The 16301-nt window shown below is 44.3% G+C and overlaps 1 long non-coding RNA gene across 1 annotated transcript; it reads right to left on the reverse strand.

Moving 5' to 3' along the window:
• Positions 1-116: 116 nt before the first annotated feature.
• LOC113906792 lies at positions 117-13770 on the reverse strand. The gene is made up of 4 exons (XR_003514987.1): positions 13524-13770; positions 12177-12236; positions 11526-11651; positions 117-2956 (listed from the first exon to the last, which is right to left on the reverse strand). It is a non-coding gene; the product is annotated as an uncharacterized LOC113906792 (long non-coding RNA).
• Positions 13771-16301: the final 2531 nt, after the last annotated feature.

Below are 16301 nucleotides of genomic sequence, written 5' to 3' on the forward strand. Positions count from 1 at the left end.
ATCCCACACAGTGAGGAACAACTAGGCCTGTGTACCACAACTACAGAACCTGTGCTCTAGAGCCCAGGAGCCACAACTAGTGAAGCCCAAGCACCCTAGAGCCCACGTTGCACAAGAGAAGCCGCCACAGTGAGAAGCCCATGCACCACGCCTAGAGAAAAGCCAACACAGCAACAAGACCCAGCATAGCCATAGAGAAAATATCAATTGTTTTTAAAAAGTCAAAGGCTGTTAACATCCCTGCCCTGCTCTCTGCTCTCCTATCGGGCCCCTCATTTAATTTCCAGATTGTGTTCCTCTATTTGGTTAGTTAGAGAAGCTAAGCCTTTGGCTTCCTACGCCCCGTGCCATCTCCCAGTGCCTCAGGGGTTAACTTAGGCCAGCTCTGCTCTAGGCTGTATTCCCCTGGACCATCTCCCTGTTAGACTCAGTTGTCCATGCCCTCCTGCTTTCACACAGGGGTCGAGGCTTGGGTATAAGAAAGGGACCAAGGAAGCCAGTTTTTAGTCTCGTCCTTGCGCTCTTCAGGAGACCAAGAAGAAAGTGTGACTCACACGGAGTGAAGCCAGCTCCCTGGTCTATGGGTTCCATGTGGGGGTTTCAACCAACACCGTGTGATCATCAATAGTCTACTCTTGTCTGGCCATGTCCTCCGGGCATGTCTACCCCAAAACCAGCAACGGTAAACTGACGGACTGAGGGTTCCGATTTTCAGAATCTCACCCCTGTCTGTTTCCATCTTGGAGACATCTTAGAGATATAAGGACCAATGAACCATGGTCCTTCCCTACCCTCAAGGAACTCACAATCTAGTGGGGATACAGACAAACAAAAGTAGTCAGATATCAGGGAGAATGCACCATCTGTCTACTTGGGAGCACAGAGGAGGGCGTGATGGATTTCAACTAAAGCAAGCAGAAGAGACTCACAGGACTTGAAGGATGAACAGGATTCTGATAGCAAGGGAGGGGTGCTTTTTCCAGGTCAAAGGAACAACACGAGCCAGAGACTATGAAGCTGGAAAGGGCAAGGAGTTTTGAAAATATCAGTCACTGAAGCATTGGGTATAGGAGCTCAGTGAGAGATGAGGCTGAGATCAACCCATAAAAAACCTTAAATGTCATATTAAAGGGCTTGGCCTTTGTCCTTTAACAAGTAAGCAGACATTGTAGGTTTTGATATTTATTTCCTGAAGACTTCTCCTGCCTCTCCCCTGAACTCTAGATTAGCAACTCCAGCTGCATGGCTTGGCACATCTCCACTTGTAATTCTCAGATCCTAACATGTCCAAACCACGCTCTCCATCTTCTCCCGACATCTCTCTCTTCCTGCAGTTTTCCCCATTTTTCCTCTGCTAAAACCAAAAACCTATGAGTCAACTTTTACTTCTGTATTTCACTCACGCCCCACAGCCAATCCCCCAGAAAATTCTAACAGCTCAACCTTGAGAATATATCCAGAATTTCAGCACTTCCCACCACCTGATCCAACCACCATGACCTATTGCCTAGATTATTCCAAGAGCCTCCTGTCTCTCCCAGAAGCCAGAGTTATCCCTGAAAAATGTAAAGATCATGTCAGTCACTGCTCTGCTCAAAACCCAACCACAGTCTCCCTCTCACTTAAAGACCAAAGTCCTTACCTTGACCCTACATCCTATGAGATCTGCCTCTCTGCTTCAGGGAGCTCTTCTCCTTCCACTCCCTCCCCTTCCATCACCTACAGCATGCTGGCCTCATGGCTGTTATTACACATCAAGCATGCTGTACCTCGAGACCTTGACACTCACTGTTCCCTTGGCCTGGATCTCGAGACGGAGAGATTATCCTGGATTATCCAAGCAGGTCCAGTGTAATCAAAAGGCCCATCATAAGAGGGAGGAAGAGGGATATTACCGCTAGAGAAGAGGAGAAGGCCATGTGATGATGGAAGTGGACATTGTTGTGATGTGGCCACAAGTCAAGAAATGTGGGCAGCCACCAGAGCTGAGAGAGGCAAGGAAGAGTCTCCCCCGGATCCTCCAGAAGGAACCAGCCCTGCTAATGCCTTAAGTTTAGTCCCTAAGACTCTTTTCAGACTTGCAAGCTCCAGAACTGCAAGATAATAAATTCATGTTGGTTTAAGCCATTAAGTGTGTGGCAACTTGTTACAACACCGGTTGGAGACATACCACTGGGGATTCACCAGTGCAAGTGGAAAGGGCACTGGACAAGGATATTGGATCTCCAAGAATCCTTTCTCTCTTGAAATTCTAGAATTAAAAAATAACTGGAGGGGCTTTAAAAACTCATTGCAACCTCTCCTGCTTCTGGGTCTTTCCATAGCAAGATGTTTAAGACTGAGTCCAGCTCTGTCTACTCAGTTGGGCCTCTCTTGTAGCAAGGGTTTTAGGAAACACTATTTCCAGACCTGACAAATCGTCTTATATTTTAAGAGCATGAGCTTTCCAAGTTTTTTCTTTCTTTCTTTTTCCCTTGATGGGAGGAGGAGAAAGAGAAGTCTTCATGCCCTGAAGTTAGAAATAATTATCTTGAGGACTTCAAGACCGCATACGCACTGTTTACACCATTCTGATCAAAGTCAATCATGACTTAAGAACAAACTGTAGCCTTCTATTCAGTATTTCTTTAAATAATCTTTCTGCTTCTCTTTGAGGAAAGAAAAAACTTACAACCTGGAGACTAGTATTAACCATAATGATAATGTTTCACGTTTACATGCTCAAAGAGCTTTAGCATCATTAGACAGTTAATGCATATGACACTGCATTGCATGAGGTAGGTCAGTACTGTTCTTCCCTCTTAGCGACAGGGATCCAGGTGCTGCAAGTTTCAGTTCTCACTGGTACACTTGTCATCCATCAGTCATAGGGCCAGGGCTGGGAACCAGGTCGACAGAATCTCTGATCTCTCCAACGTATGTAGAACTGTGAGCAGCCAACACTTCCAAAAAAAGACTGTTGACAAAAAAAAAGTTTATCAATGAATAACAGGATTCAAATAGAGTGTTTCCATTCTTTAGGAGAGATAAGATTGTGAATAATTAACAGCACAGAAGACAATGTAAAAACGAAGGGCTGTTGTGCTGTGTGGCATAGACAGTATGAGCTCCAGGGATTCAGATAAAGGAGACATAATTGAGCAGATGTGTCTGTGCAGAGTCTTTTTTTTTTTCATACCAACCAGAATTCTTGTAGCTCAGAATTTACATGTATTTACATGATTGAAACACATATATGTTCCACCTAAGGACAGAGCAACTACGTCTGGAGCAGAAGGAAATGTATTAGAAATCAGTGTGTTGGCTTCTGTGCTCCTGTTACAGGGACTGACCTGGATGTAAAAAGCCTCCTATCGCCTAGTGATGGCATCCCTGCATGACTCATGTGGCCCAGCCTGGACCCCTGCTCTGAAGAGTCAAGACAGAGAGGAGCCTGTGGGGCTACAGGCAGCTTATGATTTGCTGAAATGAGCTAATTCTTTTAAGCAGGCCAGTGTCTCACTTAAAACAAATAGGGTGGTTTCACTACCATATGACCCAGCAATCCCACTCCTAGATATATACCCTGAGGAAACCAAAATTGAAAATGACACATGTATCCCAGTGTTTATTGTAGCACTATTTACAATAGCTAGAACATGGAAGCAGCCTCAGATCAGATCAGTCGCTCAGTCGTGTCCAACTCTTTGCGACCCCATGAATCGCAGCACGCCAGGCCTCCCTGTCCATCACCAACTCCCAGAGTTCACTGAGACTCACGTCCATCAAGTCAGTGATGCCATCCAGCCATCTCATCCTCTGTCGTCCCCTTCTCCTCCTGCCCCCAATCCCTCCCAGCATCAGAGTCTTTTCCAATGAGTCAGCTCTTCGCATGAGGTGGCCAAAGGACTGGAGTTTCAGCTTCAGCATCATTCCTTCCAAAGAAATCTGAGGGCTGATCTCCTTCAGAATGGACTGGTTGGATCTCCTTGCAGTCCAAGGGACTCTCAAGAGTCTTCTCCAACACCACAGTTCAAAAGCACCAATTCTTCGGCACTCAGCCTTCTTCACAGTCCAACTCTCACATCCATACATGACCACAGGAAAAACCATAGCCTTGAGTAAACGAACCTTTGTTGGCAAAGTAATGTCTCTGCTTTTGAATATGCTATCTAGGTTGGTCATAACTTTCCTTCCAAGGAGTAAGCGTCTTTTAATTTCATGGCTGCAGTCACCATCTGCAGTGATTTTGGAGCCCAGAAAAATAAAGTCTGCCACTGTTTTCATTGTTTCCCCATCTATTTCCCATGAAGTGGTGGGACCGGATGCCATGATCTTTGTTTTCTGAATGTTGAGCTTTAAGCCAACTTTTTCACTCTCCACTTTCACTTTCATTAAGAGGCTTTTTAGTTCCTCTTCACTTTCTGCCATAAGGGTGGTGTCATCTATCTGAGGTTATTGATATTTCTCCTGGCAATCTTGATTCCAGCTTGTGTTTCTTCCAGTCCAGCATTTCTCATGATGTACTCTGCATATAAGTTAAATAAACAGGGTGACCATATACAGCCTTGACGAACTCCTTTTCCTATTTGGAACCAGTCTGTTCCATGTCCAGTTCTAACTGTTGCTTCCTGACCTGCATACAAATTTCTCAAGAGGCAGATCAGGTGGTCTGGTATTCCCATCTCTTTCAGAATTTTCCACAGTTTATTGTGATCCACACAGTCAAAGGCTTTGGCATAGTCAATAAAGCAGAAATAGATGTTTTTCTGGAACTCTCTTGCTTTTTCTATGATCCAGCAGATGTTGGCAATTGGATCTCTGGTTCCTCTGCCTTTTCTAAAACCAGCTTGAACATGTCCACTAATAGATGAATAGAAATACAAGTTGTGGTACATATACACAATGGAATATTGCTGCTGCTAAATCACTTCAGTCGTGTCCGACTCTGTGCGAACCCATAGGAGGCAGCCCACCAGGCTCCCCCGTCCCTCGGATTCTCCAGGCAAGAACACTGGAGTGGGTTGCCATTTCCTTCTCCAATGCATAAAAGTGAAAAGTGAAAGTGAAGTCGCTCAGTCGTGTCCGGCTCTTCACAACCCCATGGATTGCAGCTTACCAGGCTCCTCCGCCCATGGGATTTTCCAGGCAAGAGTACTGGAGTGGGGTGCCATTGCCTTCTCCAAATGGAATATTACTCAGCCATAAAAAGAAACACAAATGAGTCAGTTCTAATGAGGTGGATGAAACTAGAGCCTATTATACAGAGTGAAGTAAGTCAGAAAGAGTAAGATAAAGACCATATACTAACATTAATACATATGTAATCTACAAGGATGGTACTGATGAACTTATTTGCAAGGCAGCAATTGAGAAATAGACATACAGAACAGACCTATGGACCTGGGAAGAGGGGAGGAGAAGGTGAGATGTATGGAGAGAGTAACATGGAAACTTATATTACCATATGTAAAATAGATAGCCAATGGAAATTTTCTGTATGTCTCAGGGAACTCAAACAGGGGCTCTGTATCTACCTAGAGGGGTAGGATGGGGAGGGAGATGGGAGGGAGGTTTAAAAGAGAGGGGACATATGTACACCTATGGCTGATTCATGTTGATGTTTGACAGAAAACAACAAAATTCTGTAAAGCAATTATCTTCAATTAAAAAAATAATAAAAAACAATAGGGTGGTTTCAGTGAATTTTTTTTTCAAGACAGAGATGAGTTAATACATGGGTCCAGATTTTGGGATCTCACAGACTAATTAAACTTCCCCTCTTCATCCTCTCAAAATGCAGGGGCTTAGGATCTTTTTGTTTTGCCAAGTAAAGGCTAACAAAACTGGTGAAAAGTTTGCAGTGTTCTGGCTCCAGCTGTGTTTGGAAATCTCCAGGTTAAATGCTCTAAATTCTCTGATGCCTCTTAGTTCGGAGATCTCATTTGCCACTTTACCACGTGTAGGCAAATTCAAGGAAAACCATGCCTCACACCTGTTTTGCTCCTTGAAACTATGACAGGTAGGCTGCCTGCAGAGGTTAGTCTCTGAGGAAACAAAGACTTTCATCCATCCACCAACCCACTCATTCATTTGTTCATTATTTACGGAGTACCTACTAAACAGGGCTGCCCTGGTGGCTCGGTGATTAAGAATCTGCCGGCAACACAGGAGGCTGCCTGCAATGCCAGAAACGTGGGTTTGATCCCTGGGTGGGGAAGATCCCCTGGAGAAGGAAATGGCCACCTACTCCAGTATTCTTGCCTGGGAAATCCCATGGACAGAGAAACCAGTGGGCTACAGTTCACGGGGCCACAAAAGTCAGACATGCCTTAGAGACTAAACCACCACCACCACCACTGACTAAATATTAGGGATTATTTTAGAAAATGGAGAAGCAAAGAAGAATTCTCAAGCCATGTTGATACATAAATCATGAAACAATATTCATCACACCATTATTTACAATAGCCAATATTTGAAAGCAACCTAAGTATCAATAGACTGGATAAAGCACACAGGATATAGATATAGTTATGCAATGGAATATTACTCATCATAAAAAAGAATGAAGTCTTGCCATTTGCAAGAGCCTGGATGGACCTAGATGGCCTTTTGCTAAGTAAATTAAATCACATAGAAAAAGATAAATATTGATACCATCTGATTTGACTTGTATGTGGAATCTAAAAAAGAAAACAGAATCTAACAGGAGCAGACATATAGAGCACAAACCGGGGATTGCCATGGTTGAGGGGGCGTGAAGATGAGTAAAACAGGTGAAGGAGATTAAGAGGCATGGCCTTCCAGTTACAAAATAAATAAGTTACAGGGATGTAATGTACTGCATGGGAATACGCTCAATAATATTAAAATAACTTTGTATGGTGACAGGTGGTAACTAGACTGATCATAGTGATCATTTTATAGTTATGAAAATATTGAATCTCTGCTTTCTACCTGAAACTAATGTAATAAGATCATTATACTTCAATTAAATTTAAAAAATGAAACAAAAAGATAAAGCTGCAAAGTGCAGCAAGACCTGAAAACAGCAGTGCCAGGGCCAATGTAGGTACAATCAGAGAAGAGGGGTTGGAGGCACAGGGAAGCAGAGGTTACACGCACCTGCTTCATCCACCAAAATTTCCATCTTCCGTGGTACACACCCTGGCAGTGATGCTGACAGCAGGCATATCTTCAGATAAGGCAGACAATGATACATCCCACTGTTCTAATTCTGGAACTGCTATGCCACCTCATTAATATGTGAAAATGTGTTAAAAAGCTGCTGATAAACAGCTGCACAGAGGCAGAAATAGTGGCTCCCATCACATTTGCAAGCTTTACTGGCTCTCGAACATGGCACGAGAAACGAAGCTTTGCCTGCATGTATAAACTGGGTAATTTGCTGTAATCCTCCACTTTATTGGTAGACATTTTGCCATATCATGTCTCCCCAACCACAGTTTAAGGGCACTTCTGATTTACACAGCTCTGTAAACTGCCTCTTCCTTAGAAAGAACTGTCATGTCATTTGGCAGCATTGTCTCAACATTCTGATTTATCAATAAAACGGAAGATTGCCTTGCTTCCATGCAACTGCATAGTTTCTAATAACTGCATTTCTATTCAGTCAGAGAGCATTTGATTAAGGAATTAGATACAAGTTATATATAAATCAGTGCAAGCCCTGAGTTGACTGAAATGTTAGAAAGCGCACTTCTCAGGGGAGGGGAGTAAAATTCTCCCCGGGAGCAGATCGGGAGTAAGGAAAGAGGCTTGTCTGAAATGTGATGGCAGAGATTTTCATCTCTCCCAGGCACCGTTCCCCAAGGCCAAGGGCAAAAGCCCTGCGTTTACCTTACCTTGGGGATGGCCCTGCTCCATATTTCTCTAGCAACACTTCCCGCTGGAGGAAAAGTCCCCAGCCATCCTCATTTCCAATTGCCTCCTTTCTCCCCCCTCCAATTCCTTTCCAGTGACAGATTGATAGCCTCCCCAGGTGCTGCCTGAATGCACCTTGTGACAGGGGACAGCAACACTGAGCTTAATGAACTGATTCCCAGCGTGTCCCTACTTAGACCCAGACCTTGGAGGTGATTCCCATCCCTGACTTCCCCTCATCTGCCCCCACCCCACAGAGGAATTATGGCCTGTTGGGGGACCTTCTCTTCTGTATAAATATTAAGCTGTTTTCTGTTTGGACCAGGCGGCAGCTGCTCCTTCCCTTCTGGGTTGGGGATTATGTATTTGTGTAATTTTTATATTGTGTTTGTTTTCTTGGCAGATGGCTTCCTTCTCATTATTGGGGTGGCGTGGAGGGGAGAGGAAGGGTGTAACTCTAGGGGTGTGTTCTGCTTGATGAAAGGCAGATAATAAAAAGATGGCTTTTTGTAAAACCCACAGAGAGCAAGACTATATAATTTAACTAAACACGAACAGCCTCGGATCCTGCAATTATCCAAACAATCTCCATCCAGGCAGCACTTGGAGCAGGGCAACTTAAAAATGGGCTTCCCCTTCTAGAAGCATTTAGATGATTCTCCTGACACACATATCTCCTTTCGCCTGGCTTCCGTCCCCACCCCCCACTCCCCCCCCCCCCCCCCCCCCCCCCCCCCCCCCCCCCCCCCGGCTCCGCACTCCCACCCACAACCCCATGCTGCATTTGCATGCAAGAATGCAAAAACAAGCTCCAGGTCAGGATGTTGCCATGTCTAGAAAATGTGAGTGTTTCCTGGCAGTGCCAAGAGTAGGGGTGGGGTCTTAGAATTGCAAATGTAGCATTAAGTTAAAGCCCTTGGTATAAAATTTGACCTAATTAAGACACTACCAGGGCAAAGCATTCCAATAGCAATTACACAGGTTGTAAAGGGGGTGACGTGCCTTCTAAAACCAAAAAATGCTTCTGCCAGAAATAAGCACCCCTGAGGGTCAAATAAGGAGCGGTCAGTGCAGAATACCACGAGCCTTGACCTCAAGCAGGTACCTCCCTTCCATCAGCTGCCATGAAGGCGGTCTGCTGGGGGTCTCTGCAAGGAGCCTGGGCTCCCCCTCCCAGCGATCTCTATCACCTCTCCCACGGACAGTTTCCCAAAAGTTGTGATAATTCTCATTTGCACCCCTTGCCTCCCTTACTAAGCTATCATTTATTTATGGATTTTTTTTGAGTGTTTCCTATGTACTGAGACCCGTCTCAATTCCTAAAGATGCAGTGAGTGTTAGTCGCTCAGTTGTGTCCAACTCTTTGGACCCCACGGACTGCAGCCTGCCAGGCTCCTCTGTTCATAGGATTCTCCAGGCAAGAACACTGGTGTGCATAGCCTTTCTCTTCTCCAGGGAATCTTCCCAGAGATGGATCAAATTCTAACAATAGGATGATCCCGCATGGCAACCTCTAGGGCAGACATAATTTGTAAATATTTTCTTACAGTTTTCAAGTACTCATAACGAGGAAATATTCATTCAGGTCTACTTTGAATACTGAGCCCTTATTATACATAGGCACTGTGAAAGGTTCTGGAAATATAAAGGTAAGTTGTATCAGCCCTGTCCCTGTGAAGTCACAAATCTAATGGAAAAAACAGACATATGCCTAAACACTTAAGATCATGAGTAGTGTTCCTCAGTTACAGATGGAAAACAGAGGAACAGAGATTCACCCTAGATGAGACAGAAGTGTCAGACTGGGGATAACATTCAGTGGTCCTGCTCAAGTTTGCAGGACAGATTCAACCACTTTAAACTAAGTGAACAGAAGGTAAGGGTGGGAGAGGGAGAGGGTGGGAAGATTTGGGAGAATGGCAATGAAACATGTAAAATATCATGTAGGAAACGAGTTGCCAGTCCAGGTTCGATGCACAATGCTGGATGCTTGGGGCTGGTGCACTGGGACGGCCCAGAGGGATGGTATGGGGAGGGAGTAGGGAGGAGGGTTCGGGATGGGGAACACATGTATACCTGTGGCGGATTCATTTTGATATTTGGCAAAACTAATACAATTATGTAAAGTTTAAAAATAAAATAAAATTAGAAAAAAAAAAAAAAGAAGGTAAGGGTCTAGGCTCTGGGGCCAGACTGCATAGGTTCAAATCCCAGCCCCCCACCCGAAAATACTGTGTGATCTTGGGAAAGTTACCTAAACTCTCTGTGCCTACATTTTCTCAAGTGTGAAGTGAAGCTAAATAAAGCCACCTGCTTTGAGTTATCTTAATGATTAAATAAGACAACATACATGAAGCACCCAACACCTAGCTTTCTGAGCTGCATCGTTAGCTGTGCAGTGCTGTCCAAGTTATTTGAACTCCATGTTTAATTTCTTCCAAATACCTGCTTCCTTTATGTTAAGAGAATTTAATGAATGTAAACATGTGAACTCAAGTAACAACACCTAGCACAAAATCTCAGTTATTATTATTGACATTTTTATTACTACAGACACACTCTCGATATACTAATAAAACAGCTTTATATTTTTAATTATGTTCTCATAGTCAAAGGAAAAGACTATCAGCCTGGAAATCAAAACTTTAACTAAGGGCTTCCCAGGTGGCGCTAGTGGTAAAGCATCCGCCTGCCAATGCAGATAATGCAGAAGTTCCAAGTTCAATCACTGGAGGAGAAAGCGGCACCCCACTCCAGTATTCTTGCCTGTAAAATCCCATGGACAGAGGAGCCTGATGGGCTACAGTCCATGGGGTCGCAAAGGGTCGAGCATGACCGAGTGACTGAACACTACACACAGGTTAACATAACTTCTCCAATCCATGGTCTTTTCATCCATAGTTACCTCCTCGAGAACCTTCCAGTCACCTCCTTCCCTGGCAGGCAGTATCAGGGCCCTCGGCAGCACATTGCTACCTCCTGGAGCAATCGCTATCTTGAAATATACTTGTTCACTTGGTTTCCCATCCTGTCCATGAGCTCTTTGAGCTAGTCCTTTTTTTCACCTATCCATTCCATGAGTGTAAGTAAGTAAGTGTCAGCCGCCCAGTCATGCCCGACTCTTTGAGACCCAATAGACTGCAGCCCACCAAGCTCTTCTGCAGCCCACCATGAGATTTTCCAACGATATTGGAGTGGATTGCCATTTCCTTCTCCAGGGATCTTCCCGACCCAGGGATCAAACCCAGGTCTCCTGCACTGCAGGCAGATTATTTACCGACTGAGCTACAAGGGAAGCCCATCTATTCCATGAGAGGTCCTAATTTGTTTGTTGAATGAGCAAATCCAAGTTTTTAGCTGAGAAGTTTGGGGACACTGAGAGATTCTATTAATTTACTTAAAATCACCAGTTTAGCTAGTGGGAGATGTGAGCCTAGAACTGGAAGTCTTCTCTTACTGTGGTATCTTCCCCCAAGACCACAAAGTCAGCCTCTATAAACTGAGTGATTCATTTGAAGTGAACATTTTCTTTGCAAACCATTTTTTTTATTTTAGGGTTTTAACATCAATTACCTTCAAATAGCAAGCCACTCCAGTACATTTAAAAACTAATTTGATTTAGCAAACGTCAATGTATCTACAGCTTGTTGTTCAAGTACCTGTTGCACAAAGCAAGTAAGTGTAGCTGGATCCCGACTTGAATATTAACTGAGGTGCATTATCAGGATGACTAACACCATCTGTGAGGTTGGGGCTGGTATGTTGTTGTCTTCAAGGAGAAGCAGCTGAAAAATTACATAAAGAAGTCACAAGTGTAAGGCTCTGATTTGTTCTCAATTCATGAGTATTCATCCAAATATTCAGAGAAGTATTAGAAATAAATTCTTACAGCCCCCAACTCAGATTATGTCTACTCCAGGACAATGAGATCTCCTTGTGATCTCAAATCATGATTGTAGAACACAAGGACAGTGAAAAATACAGTGATCATCATCCTTTATGTTCCAAAATGGACTTCTGGAACTCCGAGACAAGTTTTTTTAAAAGTCCAGATTTCTAAGAAGCCAGACTGGGGGAACATAACATCCTAGCTACAGTTTTCTAGCCCTAAGTCTGGATTTATTGACCTAGGATCTGTCATATCCTATTCTGGTAAATAGGACTCCATGAATAGCTACATACTATCAGCCACTTGGAAGATGCTTAAAGGAGGGGCTGTCTTCCAGACAGGCAGCAACTGTGACAAGGAAATAAAAGTCTAGAAAAAAAGGTAAAAAGAGACACACACACACATCACACGCACTCCTCACCTTGGACCCTTCCCTAAGAGAGTTCCACTGCAATAGTCAGTCTGTTTCAGCCTCAGGATCCTGGAAAAGGCAGGAGGAAGCAAGCAGGTGTTCTGTGATGGCAGTCTGGTACATCTAAATCAGACCATCCTCCTTTCCGATGCCACTGTTCCCTGTCCTTGTCATCACAGTGCACCACGGCTCTTGTTCCTTCAGGCTTCATGCTCGCCCCCTGCAGCTTAATGCCACTTTACACTTGAGCCCAAAAGTTTGAATTCGCTCTTCTACGTACTAGCAGTAAACTTCACCCTGATCTTAACCAACAATAGATGGTACCATTTGAACATGTTACATATTATATTAGCTCTTAAATTATATAAATAGATGAAACTCCTTATTATTAAAGATATCAAGGTAATTAAGTTTTTTGAATATATTTTTAAGTACAACTGTTCTGACATTAAGCAGCAATTTCTGTGTTCATGTGTCTGTCTCCCTCACAAGACTGAGTATTTTTAGAGAAGATTCTCTTGATGGGAAAGCAATGCAACGTCTGACACATCATTCAATTAATATTTGATGAATAAGTGAACAGATAAATGTATGTATGTCCAGGGACAATGTAGCTCAAAGCCCAGATTCTGAGGCCAGACTACCTGGGGTCTAATCCCAGCTCCATCCTTACGAGCCAAGTGACCTTGGACAAATTGCTTAAACTCTCTCTTGAGTTTTCAGATTCCCCATTAATAAAGCGTTGCAATACTACTATACAGGACATGACTAAGCACATACATACACACACACACAGTGTATGGCATAGTGTCTGACACAAAGTGTTATCAAATGCAAGTAACTGTGCCTGACCCACAGTGAGGCCAAACAATATCAAAATGTCAGGGTTTGAGGTCCAGGCCTTAGCTACAAGGAGGGGTCCCTGCATGGGCCACTTATCCACCCAGGAGAATTCGTCCAGCACCAGTCTTGGTCCTCCCGCCAGTGCCCAGGCCTGGCTGAAGCGGGGTGGTGAACTGGCAGCACCCTCAGAGCCAGGTCCCCAGACCCTGCCCAGCCGCCATCACTGTGGGAGCCAGATGCCCAGGGCCCAGCTGGCACCTCAGGCTTTTCATCTGAACTGGAGAGAATCCTTTGTATAGAACCAATAGGAATACACGTTGTAGCAAATACCACTCAGGTTAATCCCCAGCTCACAACAATGGCCCCTCTTTGAGAACAGCCCCAACCACAGAGACACTCTGAAGTACAATGTCCTTGCAACTTAACCCTGACCTCTGGCCACTTCCCAGGTGACAATTGATCTAAGCTGGACCAACTTTTGAAACTTGGAGAGAAACCGGTTAAAGCTGTTACCTTAAAGGCCATGTCCGTACACTCCAGTTGCTGAGGCCTCCATGGACTGTGGGTTTGCGGAAAAGGTTCGCTGCTGCTTCCAGGCCTGTGCCCAGCTACGGTGAGGACTCTGGAGCTCTTCAGGATCCAGCCCTCAGCCTGTCCCCAGGCTGCCCAGCTCATCCACTGGCCCGGAGGCTGGGGGGCCTAGAGGGCCCCAGGGAGAAGGCCTTAATCTGCACTCTCTGCCACAAGGACCACTGGGACACTGACTGTTGGCCACGCTCAAGGTCTCCTGATAAGAATTACAGACTAACGGCTGCATGCTTGCTCCACTCCTATTACATAAGTACTCAATAAATACATATCTATTGTTATTGCAATGCAGAATGTCTGGTCATCATAGCTACCAAAAAATTCCAAACATTTAGCTGATTTAATCCCCAACTCTGGTCAAAAAAAACCCTTTTTGTGAGCCTTCATTTCACAAGCTGAGACATGATTTAATGGGCTTCCAAAGCGTGGAAGAGTTCCAAGCACAGGTGGTGGTGAGCAGCTGTTTTCCATCTCCGCTGAGGACCAGCTGAGAGTCTTAAAGAGCCACATGAGCAATTTGGGTATAAAGTACTAGGAATACCTTCCTAATGTTTGAGAGTGTGAAACTCTACAGTGAAACCTCAAGAGAAGCCATGGAATCCTCCTCTCTAGAGATTCTTTAAAAATGGGACACTGAATCGGCTCTAAGTTGGATAAAGACCAGAAAAGCATCTCACATTAAAATAACAAGCAGTTTGCATGGGTCAGTCAAGTTTGAGTTACACTGCTATTGACCTAGTTCCCTTGAAGTACCATTACCTAGAGATACATATAAAAAGAAAGAGTACGGGAAGCAGATTCCTCTACTAAGTGAGACTGCAATGAAAATTGTTGAACATGCTCTAAATCCTCATTCACAATAACTTTAAATCTCATTAAGAAATCACTTCTGAAGGATCTGAATGAATGGTACCTGGATTAAGTACCTCATGAGAGAAGGCACTGTTGGCGGTCATGTTTGAGGCAAACTCAGGAAAGTACCTAACATCCTATTATATTCAGACCACACCATACGCAATTTCCAGCTTAAGATGGCAAAAACAAGAGGGGAAAAGGCCACTTCCATTTCACTCTCTTGGCGGAGAAAGTGACAGAAAAACCCCTGTGAGTGGAGAGACCCAAATTACACACCTATTATTCTTTCCAAGCTCAGGAGTGTTTTACATATTTTCTCTTGGGAAGAAAATATTCTGATTTTAGTAAAGAGGTGGAGGCAGTCTTTTGCTATGCTTGGTAGCTCAGAGGAAGAAACCAAAGAGAAAGGTGATTTCTAGGGTGAAAAAAAAAAAAAGCTAGCAGAGGCTTTGATCCTGAACAACCTGAAGCTTAAGTTAGGGCGAAAGAGGAGGCTGTATAGGTGACTGAGGAAGCAAGGCTTGTTTGCAGTTTTATAGCCACATAAGTGGATTAGACAGAAGGCAGGAATGGTGATATGTGATAAAGACACTTAAATGGAATTTAACGGTTTATTCTCTTCCAAATTACTGAACATTAGGTTTAAATGTTTCCATATAAATATTAAATTATATGTATATAGCAGGATTGCAAATTTGCACATTACCACTCTGTTTTTTAAGGAAAATGTAGCGCCTTTATTTCCTATAACTATTCTTCCTCCAAGTTCACACCCCATTGAGGAGTGTGGGGGCAAAAACAAACTTGCCAATTAATAATATCTCAGTCTCTTCCCTTTTAAAGAGTGTCTTTGGGTAAGTCTTTTTTTAAAAGAGAGAAAGATCTGTTTGTTTCTTCTCTCCAAATGAGAAAGAAGGTCTGTGGCTGACAGAGCCAGCCCCTCTCCTTGCAGGTGGCTGGTCTGATCCAGTCCTGACTTGGCATCTGCTGGGGCACGACGGGTCCCTTGTGACCTTTGGTGCACAGTCATTGCCTCCAAGAGTCCCATGGGCACCAGGTTGCAGGGACCCGGAGGCTCTGCCTCAGACCATGGTCATCCCCAAGGCCAGGATGCTACAGCTCCCAAGCCAAAGCCAGCTTCTCCTTGGCCTGCAGAGGCCTGCAGCCTCCCAGGAGCTGTAGGTGAGGCAACAGGCCACAAGCCCCAGTGTTCTCAGGCTCCCTGTTCCTGGCAGCATATTTCTAGCACAGCCTGTTCTATATCCTCAAGCTTTTATCTATATAGGAGGGAAAAAATATCTTGTTCTTACAGTTGCATATGCTTTGTTTCACAACTGGTTTTAACCGCTAGAGCTCTAAAACAATCATGACCTTTAGCAACCTCACCACCATCACCACCACTAATAAAAGATGATAAACTACTAAGACCTCTGAGTGACCCCAGTTCATCAGACCCTTACTGCACTCAACTGAGGGTTCCTTCCTGACCAGTGAACAGCAGGACTTGTTTTAACCAACCACACACCAATGAATGGATGCATTCTGACTTTGCTGGAGTACAAGCTTCCAAACATGAATTAGCATAAGTGCCAAGGCCTCCGCCCTTTCCACTGCATAAAACCCTCTGATCTTCCCCTCAGAAAATGTGTCTGCTGCTGCACACACTACTTCCTTTGCCTGGAAAGTAACTAAGCTCAAGGCCTCCTTTGTTGACACTGTAGTCCCTGGTTTTCCATGAATAGTCCCAACAGGAGGCAGAAGTGAAAGAACACAGGCATCTTTGCCTTCCTCTTAGGTCCTCACTCTCTTCCTCTAAAGTGCTTCTTTTTATGAGAGAGGACTTCCCCT

The sequence above is a fragment of the Bos indicus x Bos taurus genome, chromosome 16 (assembly GCF_003369695.1).
Source record: "Bos indicus x Bos taurus breed Angus x Brahman F1 hybrid chromosome 16, Bos_hybrid_MaternalHap_v2.0, whole genome shotgun sequence".
Lineage (NCBI taxonomy): Eukaryota > Metazoa > Chordata > Mammalia > Artiodactyla > Bovidae > Bos > Bos indicus x Bos taurus.